At 43.7% G+C, this 22,342-nt stretch overlaps 1 pseudogene; it reads left to right on the top strand.

Moving 5' to 3' along the window:
• The first annotated feature begins 11,358 nt into the window (after positions 1–11,358).
• Positions 11,359–11,783, top strand: LOC127568527 (60S ribosomal protein L35a-like; annotated as a pseudogene).
• Positions 11,784–22,342: the final 10,559 nt, after the last annotated feature.

The following is a 22,342-nucleotide window of genomic DNA, read 5'->3' as shown; positions in this document are numbered from 1 at the left end:
TCCTCCTGATGTTACCTCCTGGCATGGGTGAGGCCATTCCTTTGGAGTTTATCAGTCTCTACAGTCACAGTATCTGCAATGCTAACTTGTGAATTTGTTCGACTTTAGAGCAAAGTAGCCCAGAAATGAACACAATTCCATGTGTTTTTTTACATGAAAATCTCACGTAAAAGTGATTTCCCATTTGACGCTCTCATGGTCATTTCTGGATTGTTTGACAAATGTCGGGAAACTAGTCCAGACACTTTCAAGCTCCTCAGCTAAAATCTGGCATGCGTCAGTCATCGTGGGTCACAGAAACATGGAGAAATTAGGAGCAAGAGTAGGTCATTTAGCTCTCTGAGCCTACTCTGCCATTCAATACAATCATGGCTGATCCTTCGTCTCAATACTGTCCTCCAGCTCTCTCCCCATACACCTTGATGTCTTTGGGCTTAAAAATCAATCAACTTCTTAAATATATTTATTGACCTGGCTTCCACGGCTTTCTATGGTAGAGACTTCCACAGGTTCACCACCCTCTGAGTGATGAGGTTTCTCCTCATCTCAGTCCTAAATGTTTTACTCTGCACTCTGAGACTGTGACCCCTGGTTCTAGACCCCTTAGATAGGTGGGGGCATTCAGCCTGTGAAGTCCTATCTGAATTTTGTACATCACTAAATGCAGTTTTTCTTCTCTACCATCAGAAATTAGACTTCTTGGAGGAACTTTCACAGAAAAGCTACAAGCACACAGAGCCATAGAGTTATGCAGCATAGAAACAGGGCCTTTAGCATAATTTATCCATGTTGACTAAGATGCCCATCTAAGCTAGACCCATTTTCCTGCATTTGGCTCATATCCCTCTAAACTTTTCCTATCCATGTACCTATCCAAGTGTCTTTTAAATGTTGTTATTGTACCTGCCTCAACCACTTCTTCTGGCAGCTTGTTGCATACACGCATCACCCTCTGTGTGAAAAAGTTTCCCCTCAAGTCCCTATAAAATCTTTCCGGATTGACTGATGAGGAACATGATTTACTTGCAGCTGGACAGGTGTCCGGGAACCAGACCACCACCTTGGCTAGAGAGAGAATGGAGAGAGACCTGCATTTAAAAAAAAACAAACAAAACAAAAACATCAACCTCAGTGAGGGGATAAAGCTTGTTGCACTTCCTGATAAATATTAAGTGATGTAGTTAGTGGTTTCTTAGTGCAAGAGGCTTAGATGGGGCAAAATTTGTAAGGTGCATCTAAGGGGTTTCTTAAAACAGTATGTGGATAGTCCAGCTAGAGGAGGGACCATACAAGACCTTCTATTGGGAAATGAGCCTGATCAGGTGACTGGCATTTCAGTGAGAGACCATTTTGGAAACAGTGATCACAGCTCCTTAAGTTTTAAAATATTATGGATAAGAATAAGTTTGGACCTTGCAGGAAAGTACTAAATCAGGGCAGGGCAAATTACAACATTCTTAGACTGGAACTGGGGGGAGTTAATCAGGTGAGTCCCATCTGACAGGTGAGAGTCGTTTAAAGACCAACTGATCAGAGTTCAGGACCAGCGAGTTCCAGTAAGGGGGAAGGGCAAGGATGGCAAGGTAAGGGAACCTTGGATGACAAGAGAGGTTGTAAATTTAGTCAAAAAGAGAAAAGAAGTATTTGTAAGGTTTAGGAAGCTGAAATCAGACATGGAGCTTGAATATAAAGAAAGCAGGAAAGAACTCAAGCAGGGAATTAGGAGGGCCAAAAGGGGCCATGAAATGTCCTTGGCGAGTAGAATTAAAGGGAATCCCAAGGCATTTTACATATATACAGTAAAAACAGGAGGATAAATAGGGAGAGGTTAGGACCACTCCAGAATAAAGGAGGGAATTTATGTTTGGAGTCAGAGGATGAGGGCGAGGTACTAAACAAAGAGAAGAACATGGAGGATAGGGAGATCAGTCTGGGGTATACTAATATGCAAGAGCGTGTTGAGATCAAGATGAAGTGGTGTTGGGTCTCTTGCAGAGCACTAAGGTGGATAAATCCCCAAGGCCTGATGGGCTCTATCCCAGGTTATTGAGAGAGGCAAGAGAGGAGATTGGTGGGGCCTTGATGAAGATATTTATATCCACCTTAACCACAGACAAAGTCCCAGAGGGCTGGAGAACAGCCGGTGTTGTTCCTTTGTTGAAGAGGGGAAATAGGGATAATCCAGGAAATTATAGGCTGGTGAGTCTCACATCAGTGGTAGGTAAACTACTGGAGAGGATTCTGGGGGATAGGATTTACTCACATTTAGAAAAGTGTGGGCGAATTAGGGACAGTGAGCATGGCAGCTCATGTCTTACAAACTTAATTAAGATTTTGAGGAAGTGATGAAGGTGATTATCGAGGGTAGGGCAGTGGTATTGCCTACATGGACTTTAGTGAAGTATTTGATAAGGTCCCTCATGGTAGGCTGATCTGGAAGGTTAAGCAGCATGGGATCCATGGTAACTTAGTTGTTTGGATTCAGAATTGGCTTGCCCATAGAAGACAGAGGGTAGTGGTGGAAGTGTTTTATTCTGTCTGGAAGTCTTTGACCAATGGTGTTCTGCGGGGATCTGTGCTGGGACATCTGTTGTTTGTGATATATATGAATGACTTGGACAAAAATGTGGATGGATGGGTTAGTAAGTTTGCAGACAACACAATAATTGGTGGAGTTGTGCACAGTGAAGACGTTTGTCAAAGAATACAGCAGGATATAGATCAGTTACTGATGTGGGCGGAGAAATGCCAGATGGAGATTAATTCAGACAAGTGTGAGGTGTTGCTCCTTGGGAGGTCAAATGTAAGGGGAAAGTATGCAGTTAATGGCAGCACCCTAAACGGCTTTGATGTACAGAGGGATCTTGAGGTCCAAGTCCATAGTTCCCTGAAAGTGGCTATGCAAAGAGACAGGGTAGTAAAGAAGGGGTATGATATGTTTGCCTTCAATGGTCGGCGCATTGAGTACAAGAGTCAGGAAGACATGTTGCAGCTGTGTAAAACTTTGGTTAGGCTGCACTTGGAGCATCGTGTGCAATTCTAGTCACCCCATTACAGGAAGGATGTGGAGGCTTTGGAGAGGGTGCAGAAGAGGTAGGGTATGAGCTTTAAGGAGAAGTTGGACAAACTTGGCTTGTTTTCTCTGGAGCATCGGAGGCTGAGGAGAGACCTGATTGAAGTTTATAAAACTATGTGAGGCATAGATAGGATAGCCAGTCAGGATCTTTCTCCCAGAGTAGAAATATCTGATACTAGATGACGTGCATTTAAGGAGAGAGGGGGAAATTTCAAAGGAGATGTGTGGGGCAAGGTTTTTATACAAAGAGTGGTGGGTGCCTGGAATGAGCTTCCAGGGGTGGTGGTGGAAACATATACGAAAGCAGGTTTTAAGAAGCTTTTAGACGGGTACATGAATATGCAGAGGATGGAGGGATATGGATCATGTGCAGGCAGAAGGGATTAGTTTGATTTTGCATTGCATTCGGCACAGACATTGTGGGCCGAAGGGCCTGTTCCTGTGCTGTACTGTTCCATGTTTCCTGTAATGTTGAGATTATTAATGAATTTGGTTGTAACAAAATATTAAAGATGGATATGAAAAACACTGGATTAATGAAGATGTCGGCAGGGTTGGAGGATTCTGGTTGGTCTGTAGATGCCAGAATGCCAAGAGGTCTGCTCTTCCTTTTGCTGCTCACAGAGAAGCCACAAAGGACCCACAACGTGGTGGTGGCTACCAGAGGTTCAGGACTGGAAATCAAACAAAGCTGCAGATGCTGAAAATCTGAAATAAAAACAGAACATGTTGGAAACACTCAGCAGGTCAGGCAGCATCTGTTGAAAGAGAGAGAGAGAGTTAATGTTTCAGGGTTTAGACCCTTTGTCTGTACAGAAAGGCTCAGGACCATCTACCCAATCTTTTGTCTTCTGAAATTGGCCATGAATTATCCTTTGGCTTGTTTGCTGGAGAGATATGTGAAGACTCATAATGAGCACTTCTTTATTGTACATTTTGAAGCATCCCTGATACTTTTCCTGTCCTTTTTCAATTTGACTCTATGAACAGACTAGTGTCCATTTCCCAGTCCACAATGACCAGATTTAGCTGTTTTGTATTGGCATCAGGAAAGTGGCCAACACTTATTCAGCATCTCCCCTCAGCTGGACAACCGAAGGGACAGACCCAGAGTCCAGTTTTCAAGGAGGGCAGTATAGTGACTCCATTTCACAAGAACACAAGAAAATAAGAGCAGGCGTAGGCCACTCTACCCCTCAAACATGCTCTGCCTGATCCTGGCTGATCTATGCTGACCTCAACTGTGCCAGTTCCCCTTAACCTTCAATTCCTCAATCTTTCAAATATTTATCTATCTCCACCTCAAGTATACCTAATGATCCAGCCTCCACCACCTTCGGAGGTAGAGAATTCTAGAGATTAACTACCCTTTGAGAGAAGACATTTCTATGCGCGGGTTTTAAATGAACAGCCCTTTATTTTGTAGTTACTTCCCCTTGTTCATGACTCTTGCACTAGTGGAAACAACCTACCCTGTCAAGCCACTTTAGTGTTTTATAGGTTTGAATAATGTCACCCCTCATTCTTCCAAGCTAAAAGGAATACAAACGCAAAATATCTAGCCTCTCCTGAGAGGACAACCCTCTCATCCCAGGAATTAGCACAGTGAATCTCCCTTGGATTGCCTCCATTTTTACAGACGAAAATTGTTTGCAGTGTTCCGGGTAAGGCCTCACCAACAATTTCTTCAACTGTAACAAAACCTCCCTAAATCTTAAACTCCAACCCCCTTGCAATAAAGGCCAAAATGCCATTTATCTTCTTAACAACTTATTGGACCTGCCTGCTAACTTTTGTGAATCATGCACTAAAAAACCTAGATCCCTCTGAACTTCACTCATGAGCACTCTCTCTCCATTTAGATAACAGTCTGCCTTTTGATTTCTCTTACCAAAGTGCATCAACTCACATTTCCCCATGTTAAATTCCATTCATCAGGTTTTTGCCACTTAATCTGTCTGCATCCTGTGCTGAATCACTGTCCTCATCACAACTTGGTCATCTACCTGTTTTCGTATCATCAGCTGATTTGGAAACCTTACATTTTATTCCCTCCTCCAGTATCCTAAATATTGGTATTGGGAAGAGCAAGTATGCAGGCAGGCTCTATGACTGAGTTACTTTTATCCTCTGCCCCTTGCTTCTTCTCTAACACCTCAGCCATGACCCCAACCCTCAGAGGGGTTGCTTTAATGTAATTGAATGGGTACAACCTACATGTATCCATGAGACAGAAACATATCAACTTCTGTTGCTCAATCAAGATTATATCAAACGACTTCTTAACATCACACAAATCCAGAGGCATGTAAGGTGCTGCATTCCAATGCTCATCATGAACTGTTGGTATTTACTTTGAGTACTGAAGGAAGACACTGCAAATGTTGGAAATCTCAAATACAAAAGCCAGGACATGCTGTCAGTTGGTTAGACTCTGATCTGAAACAATAACTCTGCTCATCTCTCCACTGATGCTGTCTCGCCCACTGTTTATTTCCTACATCTTCTATTTTATTCACTGCGAGGAAGTGCTTTTGACACATGTTGCAGTCGGTCAAACACTGAAGTCAGGTTCCTGCAATTCATTTTCATGTTTTCTCTTAACACGAACTGCGGTTACTTTGGCTTTAGTTCCATTAAGGAATGGAACACCTTGTTTGTGTACTTGTATGTACCTCTCTCCAATTCACTTCACATCCCTCACATCATGAACTGTAGTCAGCACATCTGTTGCATAACTAGAACACAGAACATAGAAGAGTACAGCACAGTATGGGCCCTTCAGCCCACGATATTGTGCTGACCTGTATAAATCTATATATCAATCTACCTCCCTCTCTACTTCACCTTCCATAACCCTCTATTTTTCTTTAACCCATGAGCCTATCTAATAGTCTCTTAAATGACCCTATCGTATCGGCCCCTACCACCACCCCCGGCAGTGCATTCCAGGTACCCATCACTCTCTGTGTAAAAAACCTATCTCTGACATCTCCCCTGAACTTTCCTCCATGCACCTTAAATGGGTGACCTCTAGTATTGGCCATTGCCACCCTGGGGAAAAGATACTGGCTGTCCACTCTATCTATGCCTCTCATAATCTTATATACCTCTATTTAGTCTCCTCTCATCCTCCATCACTCCAAAGAGAAAAGCCCTAACTCCCTCAACCTCTCCTCATGACACGTTCTCCAACCCAGGCAACACCCTTGTAAATCTCCTCTGCACCCTCTCCAAAGCTTCCACATCCTTCCGATAATGTGGTGACCAGAACTGAACACAATATTTCAAGTGTGGTCTAACCAGAGTGTTATAGAGCTGCAATGTTACCTCTCGGCTCTTGAACCCAATCCCCTGGCTAATGAAGGCCAGTGCACCATATGCCTTCTTAACTGTCCTATCCACTTGTAAGGTAACTTTGAGGGATCTATGTACTTGGACCCCAAGATCCCTCTGTTCCTCCACACTGCTAAGAATCCTGCCATTAACCATGTGATCTGCCTTCAAGTTCGTTCTTCCAAAGAAAAATAGATTTTTGAAATCTCTTTTGAAGCATATTCTACATACAGTAAATAGCTGGAAACTTAAAGCCATCAGTCAGTTTTAGCAAGCCGGTGGTCAGGAACTGTCTGAGATTCTGCTACAGCTACACCCAGTGTTCTATAGTTTTCTTGTCCAGGTTTTAAGTGCCATCATACTGAACCTTTGAGGTCTATGTGGCAAATCTGCTCCAGTATCTCTTTGATTTTCATGAGGTTCCTGTTTAAAGTGGTCAAGTCAAGTCGAGTTTATTATCATGTGCACAGTGAGGTACAGATACAATGAAAAACTCATTTCCCAGCAGCATCAGAAGCACGTAGGTACAAACAACACAGAGAATATAAATTATACACAAATTATACGTAAGTTATCCAACACAATGGAGAGAGAAACAGAACTGTGCAAAAAAGGACATTAGTGCAAAAAAAAACACAATCAGAGATAAGTCCATGGTAACGCAAGAAGTGGTCTGTAGTGTTCCATTGCTGAGGTAGGGATAGGGTTGTGCAGGCTGTTTCAAGAACCTGATGGTTGTAGGAAAGTAGCTGTTCCTGAACTTGATGTTGCACGACTTCAGGCTTCTGTACTTCCTGCCTGATGGTAGCAGGAAGAAGAGGCATGACCTGGATAGTGGGTCCCCTTGATGATGGACGTCATCTTCCTGAGTCAACACCTCCTGTAGATGCTGCCAATGATGGGGAGGGCTTTGCCTGCAATGGACCGGCCTGTGTCCACTATACTCTGCGGCCTCTTGCATTCCCATGCGTTGGAATTGCCAGACCAGATCATGATGCAACCTGTCAGGATACTTTCAACAGTGAATCTGTAGAAGTTTGTTCTACTTTCACACAAAATGTTAACCATTTGCAAACATATGAAACAGTGTTATTTCATAATTTAGATGTGTAACTCTATAATAAAGATAACACGGGCTACGTTTCCCTTTATTACTAGGATGATGCCCCTTTAGCTGTGTGTCTCTGGACAATCCACAGATCACCAGGACTTCAAGATAATAAAACTGTTAATCATTGGCTTGTACCCATGAAACCTCAATCCATATCATTTTTGCTCATGCGGGCAGCTGGAATTTAATGAGGCTGTCTTGGAAATGTTCTGTAAATTATCCAGGGAAATTATGCCTTGAAGTTGGATCAGGTATTGCCTCATTTTTGTATGCTGCACATTGTGATGTCTAAGAGAAAAGGGAACATTTGCAGAAATCAGGGCTAAACACATGTGTTGCAAAATTAGCAATTTTTGATCCTGGCACCAATGCATGCAGGATTGTGGACATATGCAGTGTTACCCAACATCATGTAACGCATGCATGGACACTACCTACAAGATTTTCTGTTGGGTATGAATAGTGCATTTGTCCCTCCTGCAGAAAGAGGCTTCCAACATATCTGTATAACTTAAAGGCCAGCACTATATACCCATCTAAGTTAGATATCCTTAAGTAATTTACCTGTCTTTCTTTTGACCCTTATTATTCTCCTCTTCACCACAGCAACCCACAATCTGATGAGCCTCACTTGATTTCTCCTTCACAGCCACCAATCTCCAAAGCTGACCCATCTCTCCACTAACCAACCACTGATTTCCCCCATCTGACAAACCCCAAGCAGCAACCCTGCCACTGACCGACCATAACAGCTTCTCCATCACCCCAACTCAAGACTGATGATTTCAGCTCCTCTCCTATGACTATTGTCAAGCAGCCAAATCCTTGCTCAGACTCCTACCCAGCAGTCCCAGTCCACTACCCTCTCCAGCACCCATTGCTCTCTCTTTAGCAACAATCCCAAAACCAAGTTGCAGCCTTACCCGATATCCCTGGTGCAGGTCTTGAGGCTTGTGCGGCATGGGATTCCCTGGCAGTCTGCATGTAATCAAAACAGTTGTGGGCTTGTGATTAACACACATGTGGGTTTGTGATTAACACACATGTGGGTTTGTGATTAACACACGTGGGTTTGTGATTAACACATGTGGGCTTGTGATTAACACACATGTGGGTTTGTGATTACCACATCATGTTGGCCTTGTGATTACCACACGCTGTGTTTGTGATTAACACATGTGGGCTTCGTGATTAACACAGCATAGTTGTGGGCTTGTGACTTTCAACACATATGGGCTTGTGCTTAACATCACATGCTGGGTTTGTGATTAACACACATGTCGGCTTTCTTGTGATTACCAACACGATGGGTTTATGATGTAACACATGTGGCTTTGTTGATTAACACACATGTGGGTTTGTGATATAACACACATGTTTGGCTTGTGATTAACACACGGTGGGGTTTGTAATTAACACATGTGTGGGCTTGTGATTAACACACATGTGGGTTTGTGATTAACACATATGGGCTTGTTATTAACACACATGTGGGTTTGTGATTAACACACATGTCGGCTTGTGATTAACACACGTGGGTTTGTGATTAACCACATGTGGGCTTGTGATTAACACACATGTGGGTTTGTGATTAACACACATGTCGGCTTGTGATTAACACACATGTCGGCTTGTGATTAACACACGTGGGTTTGTGATTAACACATGTGGGCTTGTGATTAACACACATGTGGGTTTGTGATTAACACACATGTCGGCTTGTGATTAACACACGTGGGTTTGTGATTAACACATGTGGGCTTGTGATTAACACACATGTGGGTTTGTGATTAACACACATGTCGGCTTGTGATTAACACACATGTCGGCTTGTGATTAACACACGTGGGTTTGTGATTAACACATGTGGGCTTGTGATTAACACACATGTGGGCTTGTGATTAAAACACCTGTGGGCTTGTGATTAACTCATGGGCTTGTGATCTGTGTACTTGTAGGCTTGCTGTGATCAGGTGATTAACTAACCTTTACAGCAGTGTTGATAAAACTCTCAGCCACTGTGCTACTGTTTGCCTTCAACAAATTGTTCTGATAACTCTTCAATATCACATGTTCAGAATTGTGTAAGGGTCCTGACCCAAAACGTTGACCGCCTGCTTTTCTCCACGGATGCTGCCTGGCCTGCTGAGTTCCTCCAGCATCACTGTGTTTTTCATCTAGATTCCAGCATTTGCAGCCCTTTGATTTTCTTGAGTCATGTAAGGAGCCTGACATCTAACGCTTACTATGAATTGCTGGCACTTAATTGGAACGCAAACAAAAATACTGCAAGTGTTGGAATTGCGAAGAAAAAAAGTTAGAAGATGCTGGAAATTCTCCAGAAAAAGGTTGGAGAAACCTTGGTTGTTTTCTCTGGAGCAGCTGAAGTTGAGGGGCGACCTGATAGAAGTTTATAAAATGATGAGAGGCATAGATAGGGTAGGCAGTCAGAATCTTCTTCCCAGGGTAGAAATGTCAAATGCTGGGGGACATGCATTTAAGGTGAGAGGGAAAGAGGGTGGTCCGTATATGCAATGAGCTTGCCAGAGGAAGTGGTTGAGGCAGGTACATTAACAACATTTACAAGGTACATGAATAGGAAAGGTTTAGAGGGATATGGGGCCAAACATGAGCAAATAGGATTAGCTTAGATGGGAATCTTGGGTGGCATGGTAGAGTTGGGACCAAGGGCCTGTTTCCGTGATGTATGGCTCTATGACTCAAACAGTGAACAGACTGCAGTACAGGGAATTAAACTTGTATGGACACTGTAGTGTTTAGGTTTGAAGGAAAGCAATAACTCATAAAGGGAATGACTTGTTGTTCAGCTGTGAAAGTTTCAATCAAAGCAATGTAAGAAGGCCTGAACTGGATCAAAAACAATGTCCCTTAGGTTCACAACTAAAACATTATCAGTCACCTGAAACACTAAGCTCTCCTTGCACATGACCATTGACTTTACCTTAAATAAGAGTGTTTCACATAAATTTTACCAAAATAAAGTCAGTATAACTCAGAAATTCAAGAATAAATAGGGTAAATCCATAACCATAGGCATGATATTTGTGCTTTCAAAATACTCATCTAGACAAACAAGATGTGACAGATGTTTTGAGAATGCTATATATATGCAGGCACAAATATTGCTCTTTTCATTGACAAGGTAAAATAGCAAACTATCATGAAAGAGCCAAACACAGATTAACAGATTAAAAAATATCCCCTCGTTGATGTGTAGCCCGTAATAAACATGTTAGCAGCTGCACTTTACACTAGCAATAGCATTTCAAAATTACTTGATTCTCTTGCAACACCTGGCAATGTAATATTTTACAAAATCACTGTTGGGTCTTGCTCCACACATACCTTTCAATGGACTTTCAGAAAAAGCCCACTGTCTTTCACTTCCTGTGATATTAAATGATCCGTGGGTAAGGAGCAAGACGTCTCAAGCTTAATTGGCTTTTGTCACAATACGGGCTGATCCTGTCCAAAAGAGGAAGGTTATCTAAGGTAGTGTGAGCTGCCCCCTGTGTTCAGTGAATCATTAATTATAGGTTGGCCAGGCAACCTTGCAACACGCAAAAGACTATCTGCACTTATATAACTAGAAGTGAAACCATGGGGTCCTAAAGATTACTGTCTCCCTGCTCCTCAGTCAGAATCTTAAGGATTCAGATTGTATGCAGTTAATTGGTTTCACTCCACATCTGTTAAATGTGGTCACTTATTGGTTCTTCCTCACCCAGCCTTTTCCATTCTGGTCCTGCTACAGAAGGTGTGTGTTGCCTGCATCACCATTTCGGTAACTGGCCCCTCTTCCTCCATCTTGTGTTCTAGGGCAGACAGGTCTGGCTGCCTGGCGCGCACTCGCAATGCCTGGAAGATTGTGGTGCAAAGCTGTTTTTACTGGCTATAAACATGGCCTTCGAAACCAAAGACAGCATACAGCTCTACTAAAGATTGAGGGCATTTACTGCCGTGATGAAACAGAATTTTACCTGGGTTAAATATGTGCATGTATACAAGGCAAAGAACAATACTGTCACTCCTGGCGGTAAACCAAATAAAACTCGTGTTATTTGGAGGTAAAGTGACTTGTTCTCATGGTAACAGTGGCATGGTCCGTGCCAAGTTCAGAAGTAACCTGCCCGCAAAGGCTATTGGGCACAGGATTCGTGTGATGCTGTACCCATCAAGAATTTGAAGCAAGGCTGTACATAATTTGAAAATAAATAGTAAAATCGTCTAAAAAAAGAATTTCAGTAACTGGCCCGACCGATCCAATGTCCCCTTCGCCGTCACGTCTGACTACCTGAAGGTGCTGGGGATCTGGTTCTGAGGGGCTGAGGCGTGTAATTGGCTGGAGTGGATTGGGAGGGTAAAACAAAAACTGGGTCTGTCAAAACGGCATTCTTTGTCAGTAACCGGGAAGAACTTGTTTATCAGGTGCGATGCGCTCTCAATGCTGCTATACTTGAAGCAGGTGTGGCCTGTTCCCCGCTTCTCTGCCTTGGTAGTCACCCAGGTCATCTTCCAGTCTATCTGTGGGTCCAAGATGGAGCAAGTCTGATGGGTCACGCTGCACGTCTCAGAGAAGAGGGGCAAAACGTTGCCCTCATCCTGATGACCACCTTCGTACGTGGCTGTATCAGGTGATGTATGGATCTAAAGTATGTGGGCACCAAGTGTCACCACGTGCTAAGGTTCTACCTGTCCCTGATGTTGTGGAAGATAGGTCTGGCCCCATTACCGTGCAACATCGCAGTCAGCTGGACGTTGCCGCATTACCTGTCCTCTGTGGAAGAGTACTTGCAAGTAAAAACCTTTGACCACAAGTCCATCAGGCAGTGGTCAGCGTGGAACATACTGCAGACACTGCGGGACAGGGACACTATGGATTCTGTGGGTTTCTTCCCTGAGCAACTGATCCAAACCATCTGATCAACAAGCACCAAGACCTCACTTGACTGGTGGTGAGAGGGCCCCTCACAGTCAGCTCCTTCCTGTACAGACGACATATCACCCCCACTGTATGCTTCCCTTGGGATGACTGCAGTGGGGAAGAGACTGTCACCCACCTCTTTGCAGACTGTGGATTTGCTAAGAGGGTGCGAAGAAGGATGCAAGTGTCTGTGTCCCAGTTCATCCCCAGCAGCTGCGTAACAGGGGTCTCTCTGATCTATGGGCTGTTTCCGGGGACACACTCCAAGACGGACATCAACTGCTGCTGGAAGGCCATCAACTCGGTGAAAGGCACCCTTTGGTCTGCCTGAAGCTTGTTGGTCTTCCTGCACAGCGAGATGTCCATAAGGGAATGCTGCCGACTGGCGTATTCCAGGCTGCAGGAGTACATGCTGAGGGATGCACTGAAGCTCGGTGTAGCCAGTGCTGAGGCTTTATGGGGAAGGACCACAGTCTAGGCTCCTTCTGCTGCAGGATATGGAGGGGCTGAGTCAGGTGGGGAAGTCCCTCGAACAATGAAAGGTGCATCACCTCAGGGAGCCACATGAGTGGCAATGGTGTTACATTTGTCTGTGTGTTCTTTTGCTCTTTAAAAGTTTACTCCATTGCCCTGTTTCTTCCTTTGTATATATTTTTTTATTATGAATGAAGTCTATTTTTGAAATTTAAAAAACTTCTGGAGTGTGATTACATGATTTTATTCAGTGTTTACATCATATAATTTATTTTCACACATATACATGTGACTAGCATTCTTGTTGAATTCAGTCAGTTAGTTGAATTGCCTGTTTCACAGGCAGTGGACCTAATGCTCTTGGTTTATCCAGGTGGTCTTCCACTCATACTGATATAGCCTAAGTCTGGTTAGCTAACAGTGTGCAAGGAGTGCAGTGTAAGCCCTGATCCATTGTTCTACATTACAACACTGACACATGTGAATAGTTCCCTGGGGTCACTGACAAAATCTGTGGTTCTATAAGCAGTCCCTAGTTGCCAACTCCAAGGTATTACAGCAGCTTCAATAGATACAGGAGCAAGTATCAGCAACATGAGCCTCAAAGGTTTCATAGAACACCTGCTTGTTATGTTATCTACCTTGGGTTGCCAGGACACTTATTATCCCACAGCACTTCGAAAAGAAGTAGAAATTCAGCATCAGTAGCTCACATGAATCCAATCCAACAATACCCCATGCGTTAACATGAATACTGCCAGGATGAATAATTTTCAAGCCTGCTGTTTAAAGCCTGCATCAGATATCCTGTCTAAGTCCTCCCTCCCACTTGTGTTCATGGCCAGTAATTAACAAGGATTTAGACAGTATGTACCCTGCCATCTGGTCACTCTCAACCAACTAAATCCTAACAAATTCATTGGGATTATAGTGGCCCAATAATCCAGCCTTCCTTTGAACTGAAAGGGATTTAAAAGGATTTAAACCTACACGATAATAAAGTTTATTAGGATGCAATCCTCTTTGTAGTTCACTGCCTCAGATTGTAACAGAAGGATGAAAGCAAAAAATAAAAGTGAGGGACACCTCTGCTTCCAGTAGTGAGGGTAGACAGACCCACCCTGGAAGCCATTTTTCAATACCTCCCAGTGAATAAATCTGCCCCATTCTTTCAACAGGTTAACTTGGGAGCTTTGGGGGAAGAACAAACCAATCATATTTTACCATAGTTTTCATTTTTTTTAAAAAAAATCTCTCCTCTTAACAAAAATAGTTCCTTATCTACCTTATAGCCATCTGTTCTATCACTACTCATCAGGTCTTGTGGCCAGTTTTCTCCCTGACTGAAGTAAAGGCGATGATACATAATCCTGTAGCTGTTCTTGGAGTTAAAGACTCCCCTAAAAATGTATGGGTAATTATTGTTGTAATGGTTACAGAAAGAGCCAGGCATATTGTGTTACCAATGAACTGGCACTTATATTTAAATTGCTTAACAGTACAGAAAATAAATTTCAGTCAAATGTTGTTTCACTTTAGACAAATGCTTTTACTTCCAATCTCTTGTCCATCGTATTGTATCAAAGTCTTTCCTCTTGCTGGGGTGCATTCCCAGAGTCAACCTGCAGTCTTGATATTCTCAGACAGGACTCCTCATCATAACCATGGGCAGACTCTTCAACTGTGGGCAGCATTTGATTGAATCCATCCTTGTTCTTCATTGCAATCAAGAACTAGATGAGGTTAAAAAAAAGAACTCATTTTAATTGTGCTTTTCATAAACTTAGGATGTCTTGGAACATTTTTACAGTCAGTGAAGTACTTCTGTAGTATAGTGACTGCTAGACTTCTGGGAATGTTTCAGTGAGCTTGTGGTTAGGTATGCAAACTCTAGCTGATATTCCCCTCTCAGGCTACACTGAATCCAATTAAAATATTCCAAGTGCTCCTCTGCCTGGAACAGTGAGAGGAATAGGCCATTCAGCCCAACAAACCTGTCCAAATAGCCAATAAGACCATGGTTTATCTGTACCCAAGCTCCATCTATCACCCTTGGATCCACATCCCTTAAAATCCTTCTCAAACTATGATAAGAGATCAACCAACAGCACAACTCAGGAGCACGAGTTATAATGGCTACTGATTCTTATAATGGCTCATTAAACATTTAGAAGAGCATTTTTTCCTATGAGTAACATTATTGATAGAAGCCAGTTCTGGCAACTAAGAAGCTAAAGAAACAAATCCTAAAAGATTTAATCATGAAACTGAGATTTAATGCTCGTAGCTGTTTCTATATTTGAGAGTCCCTTGGCTACCATCCTGGGGTCACTGGCATTAATTACTCTTGTTAGCAAATTATCTCAGTGTGTAGGTGAGTGGGGGACTGAGGGGAATGTGGGGAGAATACAATGGAATTAGTATAAATGTGTGCATGGATTCAGTAGGCTGAATGGCCTGTTTCCATATGTAGGACTATGAACTCCAGTGAATCCTACACTTCTTATTTGCCAGAATAAAGCCACACTGCTAGAGAACTACCAGTATCGAGGTATTACCCTGGAGTATAGTAGTGTAACTACTCTTGATCACAATAGGATATTTGATCCTTTTGTTACCAAATGCCTAGAAATTCTAGTAAACCCCAAATACTGTACTAGAATAGCATAGATAGAATAGGACTATGACTAAGGACTTGGTCACAATAAATCAAACATTGCACATTGCCACAGTTTGAAAACTCTTGTATGGTTCCTCCTCTACAAAGACTGGCCTTGGAAGATTGTCCATTGGCCCATATGGGTGCAAGGGACTGGGGGGACTTTCTCTGGAGATTGGGGACACTGGCACTCTAGGGTGAGGCAGGCTTCAGAAGCACAGTATTGACAGGACAATAATTTACAATCTTTGTAACTGAAAGATAATGGTACCACATTTATTAGAATTACCAAGCCCAGACTGCCAGACAGAGCAATTTAGTACAGAAATGTGGAGGGTAAGATTATTTACAAACTGACCAAGTTCACACTTCAGAAAAACAACTTGATAAAAGTTTGAAAAGGTGTCCCTTCCAGGAGGCTGGTTAGGAGAGGGTATGAAAGAAATTAAGAAATGCTTTCGCACAGCTAGCAATCTGGGTTATGGGGTTCAGAAAAACCTTCTTTTTGTGCCTGTTCCCTATCAATGGACAACTAAGTGGGAAGCTGTAATTACGTTCATGATTTGTGTAAGGGTTTGGCCCACTTGTAGTAAAGTGTAGAGACAGCGCAAGAACTACTGCAGAGAACAGTGGTTCTGCTCTGTCAGCTGTTTATTTGGTCTGCCTAGTAATTTTCCTTACCAAGTTGTCAATAAACTTATAACACTGACACTCATGTATGGTGGCTGAGGAGGGAGGGCAGGTGGGATTGTCCTAATGTATGTGTTGGTGGGTGGCCAGGAATTTAGGTACTTAATTACCTTATCTGCCTCCCAGGCGCTTTAGCTGGGGGGTTTAGACCATTCAGTCCTGGGAGTGTCCAACAACAGTGGTTCAAATCCTGCTGCAATGCTTCAAAGGCAGCAATGCATGGGGAATGACTTCACCCCAGGTGACCCTGACACAGAATGGACAGGAAGTGTCCAGTTGGATTTTAAGTGCAGCACAGAATGACCCAGAAATGTTTTTGTTATTTTGCCTCTCTGATAGAAATAAATGATTTAATTACATTATGTCAAGGAAAACTTATGCAATTTAATTTCCAGGTGCATGCATCTCTTTTGAAAAGGTGGCAAGGTCAGGTACAAATCATTACATTCTTTCATTCAGAATAAGTGAAAGTGCAGAACAATGGTTATGGTCAGACTCACTAAATTCAATCAGTACAACTTGTATTGAGTTAATATGGTCCTATGCTTCTCCATATGAGTTGATCACCTTTATTTATATTTTAATTACATTGCTGCATTATTATGCTATGCTCGGTCTAGTGTTGCCTTCACAGCTTTATTGCTACGCAGTTAGTAAAGTGACTGCCTCAGTGCTACAGACTCAGGTTCGATCCTGACCTTGGGTGCAATCCGTGTGGAGTTTGCATGTTTTCCCTGTGAATGCGTGGGCTTCCTCCAGGTGCTCCAGTTTCCTCCCATATGCCAAAGGCATACAGGTCAGTAGGTTAATTGGTGACTGTAAATTGCTCCCAGTGTAGATGAGTGGTAGAACATGGGAGGGGGGAGGGAGTTCAGGAGAATATTGGGAGAACAAAAAAGATTAATGTAGGATTAATGTAAATGGGTGGTTGATAACATGCACAAATTTGATAGGCCAAAGGGCCCGTTTCTGTGAATCTATGATTAATTGCATTTATATGCTTGACATTTACCCAGCATATTATTGGAAGCAATGTGCTGACCATGTCTTGCAACTCAGGGTGGGTCAGGGAGCACAGAGCAGGAGGCAAAGACATGTCACTTTGAGTAGCGGCCTTCCACAGATTCCTAAGGGACACTACCCTGGCCTTTCCTGATAAACAATGCATTCCCAGGCTTGCGTTTTCCAAGGGAGCCATCACCAAGAAATGAGGTACTGCAGGGAACCACTCTTAAGACTGGAATGCTCCCTGTGGAGGTCAAGGTCACATTGACTCCCAGCTTCATCAGATCTTTCCAAGCAGCAGATCTCTTATGTCTCCAACTTTGTTGCTCACCACAGCACCAGAGAGGTCATCCAGGGACATAGAACACTAAAGCACAGTACAGGCCCTTCAGCCCACAATGTTATGCTGACATTTTACCCTGCTCTAAGATCTATCTAACCCTTCCCTCCCACATAGACACACAAATGATAGAAAATTAGGGGGCTAAGTCTCTTAAATGTCCCTAATGTATCTGCCCCCACAACCTCTGCCAGCAGTGCATTCCACACACCCACCACTCTAAAAACCTTCCTGATACGTTCCTCCAATCATGTTAAAATTATATCCCCTCATTTTAGCTATTATTGCCCTGGGAAAAGTCTGACTGTCCACTCAGTCTATGCCTCATCATCTTGTACACCTCTATCAAGTCACCTCTCATCCTCCTTCTCTCCAAAGAGAAAAGCCCTAGCTCGCTCAAGCTATCCTCATAAGACATGATCTCCAGACCAGGCAGCATCCTGGTAAATCTGCTCTGCACCCTCTCTAAAGCTTCCACATCCTTCCTATAATGAGGTGACCAGAACTAAATGCAATACTCCAAGTGTGGACTGACCAGAGTTCTAAAGAACTGCAACATCACCTCGCAGCTCTCAAACTCAATACCCCAACTAGTGAAGGCCAACACTCCATATGCCTTCTTAACAATCCTATCGACCTGCATGGCAACCTTGAGGGATCTATGGACATGGACCCCAAGATCCCTCTGTTCCTCCACACTACTAAGAGTCCTGCCATTAACCTTGTGATCTGCCTTCGAATTCAGTCTCCCAAAGTGCATCACTTGACACTTATCTGGGTTGAACTCCATCTGCCACTTCTCAGCCCAGCTCTGCATTCTATCAATATCCTGTTGTAATCTACAGCAACCTTCTACATTATCCACAACACCACCAACCTTTGTACCATCTGCAAACTTACTAACCCACCCTTGCACATCCTCATCCAAGTCATTTTTATATATATATATATATATATATATATATATAAAAATCACAAAGAGCAGGGGTCCCAGAACAGATCCCTGCAGAACACCACTGGTCACCGACCTCCAGGCAGAATATGCTCCATCTACCACCACCCTGTCTTCTATGGGTAAGCCAATTGTGAATCCATACAGCCAAGTTTCCCTGCATCCCATGCCTCCTGGCTTTCTGAATAAGCCTTCATGAAGAACCTTAACAAACACCTTACTAAAATCCATGTACACAACATCCACTGCTCTACCTTCATCAATGTGCTTTGTCACATCCTCGAAGAATTCAGTCAGGCTCGTGAGGCATGACCTGCCCCTCACAAAGCTATGCTGACTGTCCCTAATCAGCCTATGCTTCTCCAAATGCCCATAAATCCTGTCTAAAAATCTTTTACAGTAATTTGCCCACCACTGAAGTAAGACTCACCGGTCTATAATTCCCAGGGTTATCCCTACTTCCTTTCTTAAACAAAGGAACCCTCCAATCATCCGGTACTACTACTGTGGCCAGTGAGGACGCAAAGATAGTCACCAAAGGCGTAGCAATCTCTTCCCTAGCTTCCCATTATAACCTTGGATATATCCTGTCTGACCCTGGTGACATATCCATCCTAATGTTTTTCAATAGTTCCAGCACATCCTCCTTCACATTGACATGTCCTAGCATATCAGTATGTTGTATGCCATTCTCACAAACATAGAGGTCTTTCTCTGGTGAATACCAAAGCAAAGTATTCATCAAGGACCTCCCCTACCTCTTCTGACTCCAGGCACACATTTCCTCTTATCCCTGATTGGTCCTACCCTCACTCTAGTCATCCTCCTATTCTTCACATACATGTAGAATGCCTTGGGGTTTTCCTTGATCCTACTCGCCAAGGACATCTCATGTCCCCCTTCTAGCTCTCCTAAGTCCATTCTTAAGCTCCCTCCTGGCTACCTTTTAACTCTCCAGAGCCCTGTTTGATCCATGCTTTCTAAACCTTAGGTAAGCTTTTTTCTTCCTCTTGACAAGATATTCTACATCTTGTGTCAACCATAGTTCCTTCACTCTACCATCCTTACCCTGCCTCAATGGGACAAACTTATCCAGAACCCCATGCAAGTATTCCTTAAACAACCTCCACATTTCTACTGTGCACTTCCCCAAGAACATCTGTTCCCAATTTACGCTCCCAAGTTCCTACCTAATAGCATCATAATTCCCCCTCCCCCAGTTAAATACTGTCCCATGTTGTCTGCTCCTATCACTCTCCAAGGCTATGGTAAAGGTCAAGGAGTTATGGTCACCATCTCCAAAATGCTCTCCCACTGAGAGATCTGAAACCTGATCAGGCTCATTGCCTAGTACCAGGTCCAGTACGGCCTCTCCTGTAGTTGGCCCGTCCACATACTGTGTCAGGAATCCTTCCTGTACACACTGAACAAACTCCGTCCCATCTATGCCGTTTACACTAAGGAGGTGCCAATCAATATTAGGGAAGTTGAAATCACCCATGACAACAACCCTGTTATTTTTGCACCTCTCCAAAATCTGCCTCCTGATCTGCTCCTCAGCATCTCTGCTGCTACTGGGTGGGGGGGGGGGGGGGGGGGGGGTCTGTAGAATACTCCCAATAGAGTGATCGCTCCATTTCTGTTTCTGACTTCCACCCACACTGACTCAGTGGATGATTCCTCCAGGACATCCTCCCTTTCTACAGCTGTGACACTGTCCCTGATCAGCAAAGCCACTCCACCACCTTTTACCTCCACCCCTGTCCCTTTTGAAACATCTAAACCCCAGAATATCCAGCAGCCATTCCTGCCCTTGCAACTGCCAAGTCTCTGTAACGACCACCACGTCATAGTTCCACGTACTTACCCACGCTCCAAGTTCATCAGCCTTGTTCCTGATACTTCTTGCATTAAAGTAGACACACTTCAGCCCATACAACTGACTGCAATTTTGCCCTTCCAACTGCCTATCCTTCCTCAGTCTTTCTACACTCTGCATGTACTTGTACAGTAAATGAACCAAGCTCTGACCTATCACTCTGGTTCCCATCCCACTGCTAAACTAGTTTAAACCCTCCCCAACAGTTCTAGCAAACTTGCCTGCAAGAATATTGGTCCCCCTCCAGTTCAGTTGTAACCCCTCCCTTTTGTACAGGTCATACATTCTGCAGAAGAGATCATAATGATCGATAAATCTGAAACCCTGCCCCCTGTGCCAATTTCTCAGCCACACATTCATCTGCCCAATCATCCTATTCTTACCCTCACTGGCACGTGGCACAGGCAGCTATCCAGAGATTACTACCCTTGAGGTCCTGCTTTTCCTACCTAGCTCCCTATATTCCCTCTCCAAGGCCTTATCTCTTTTCCTACCTGTCATTGGTACCAATATGTACTACGACCTCTGGCTGTTCACCCTCCCCCTTCAGAATGCCATGGACCCGATCCTAGATGTCCTTGACCCTGGCACCAGGGGGGCAACATACCATCCAGGAGTCTCTTTCACATCCACAGAATCTCTTGTCTGCCCCCCTTACTATGGAATCCCCTATCACTATCATTCTCCTCTTCTCCCCCCTTCCCTTCTGCACCACACAACCAGGCAGAGTGCCAGCGACCTGGTCACTGCAGCTTTCCTCTGGTAGGCTGTCTCTCCCAACAGTATCCAAAGCAGTATACCTGCTATTGAGGGGAACAGCCACAGGGGTACTCTGCACTATCTGCCTATTCTCCATCCTTCTCCTGACAGTCACCCAGCTACCTGCCTCCTGCAGCCTTGGAGTAACTGCCTCCCTGTAGCTCTTGTCTATGTACTCCTTGGTATCCCGTAGGAGCCAAAGGTCATCCAGCTGCAGCTCCAGTTCCCTAACACAGTCTGTAAGGAGCTGCACCTGGATGCACCTCAGGCAAATGTAGTTATCAAGGAGACAGGATGTCTTCCAGAACTCCCACATCTCACAAGCTGGACACACCACTGACCCTGGAGCCATTCTCACTACTCTGCACTACAGGGAACACCAAATCAAAAAAAAGAAAGACACTTACCGGAGACTTACCTTCGCCTCTTCTCACCAAAGAAGCCTCTTGAACCAAAGCCTCAGCTCCCCACTCTAACAATGGCCACTCCCCTTATACTTGCCTTACCTTTGTTTGCTGCTGTTGATAAGCCAATCAGCAGGTAACAATTTGCAAATGTGCCTCGTTTAGACTCTTGCAAGGTGAAACTCACCAGCTCAGGCACAGAGACTCACCTCTTTTCAAGCGTCCCGCTCAAAATCTTGCTCCAACTCCTGACTCTGCAAGTGAAACTCAGCAGCTCAGGCACAGAGACTCACCTCTTCTGTATTCACAGGAGGACAATCCCAATCATTTTGATTTCAATGTATCCAGCGAGCCCCTGTAGTTGTGTTTTAAGTGACGCCAGATTTGTTCTCCTGGAATTCCATTCCATTCCGTTATCACTCATTGTGAGATGAAATTCCTGTCAATCATCCTGAACTAACCTTTTACTGCCTTGAACTTCTATCCTTGTGCCATGGTGTCAGTTTGAAATAATGTTCTGGATCTATCTTTACATCTCCATTTATTATCTTATATACATTTGTAATGCCAGTTCCCAATCACTCTCTTTTAGCACTCAAACTCTTTTCCAATATTTCCCCATGCTCTGGTTCCAGAAACCAACCTTAAAGTTCCTCTCTAATGTTTCACCTGAACGTACAGGCAGGTTAATTTGGGGGTTTGAAATGGGTGG

Source organism: Pristis pectinata, chromosome 3 (genome assembly GCF_009764475.1).
Source record: "Pristis pectinata isolate sPriPec2 chromosome 3, sPriPec2.1.pri, whole genome shotgun sequence".
In the NCBI taxonomy this organism is placed as follows: Eukaryota; Metazoa; Chordata; class Chondrichthyes; order Rhinopristiformes; family Pristidae; genus Pristis; species Pristis pectinata.
Note: the sequence above shows the minus strand (reverse complement) of the source record. Positions and strands in the feature narration are given on the sequence as shown.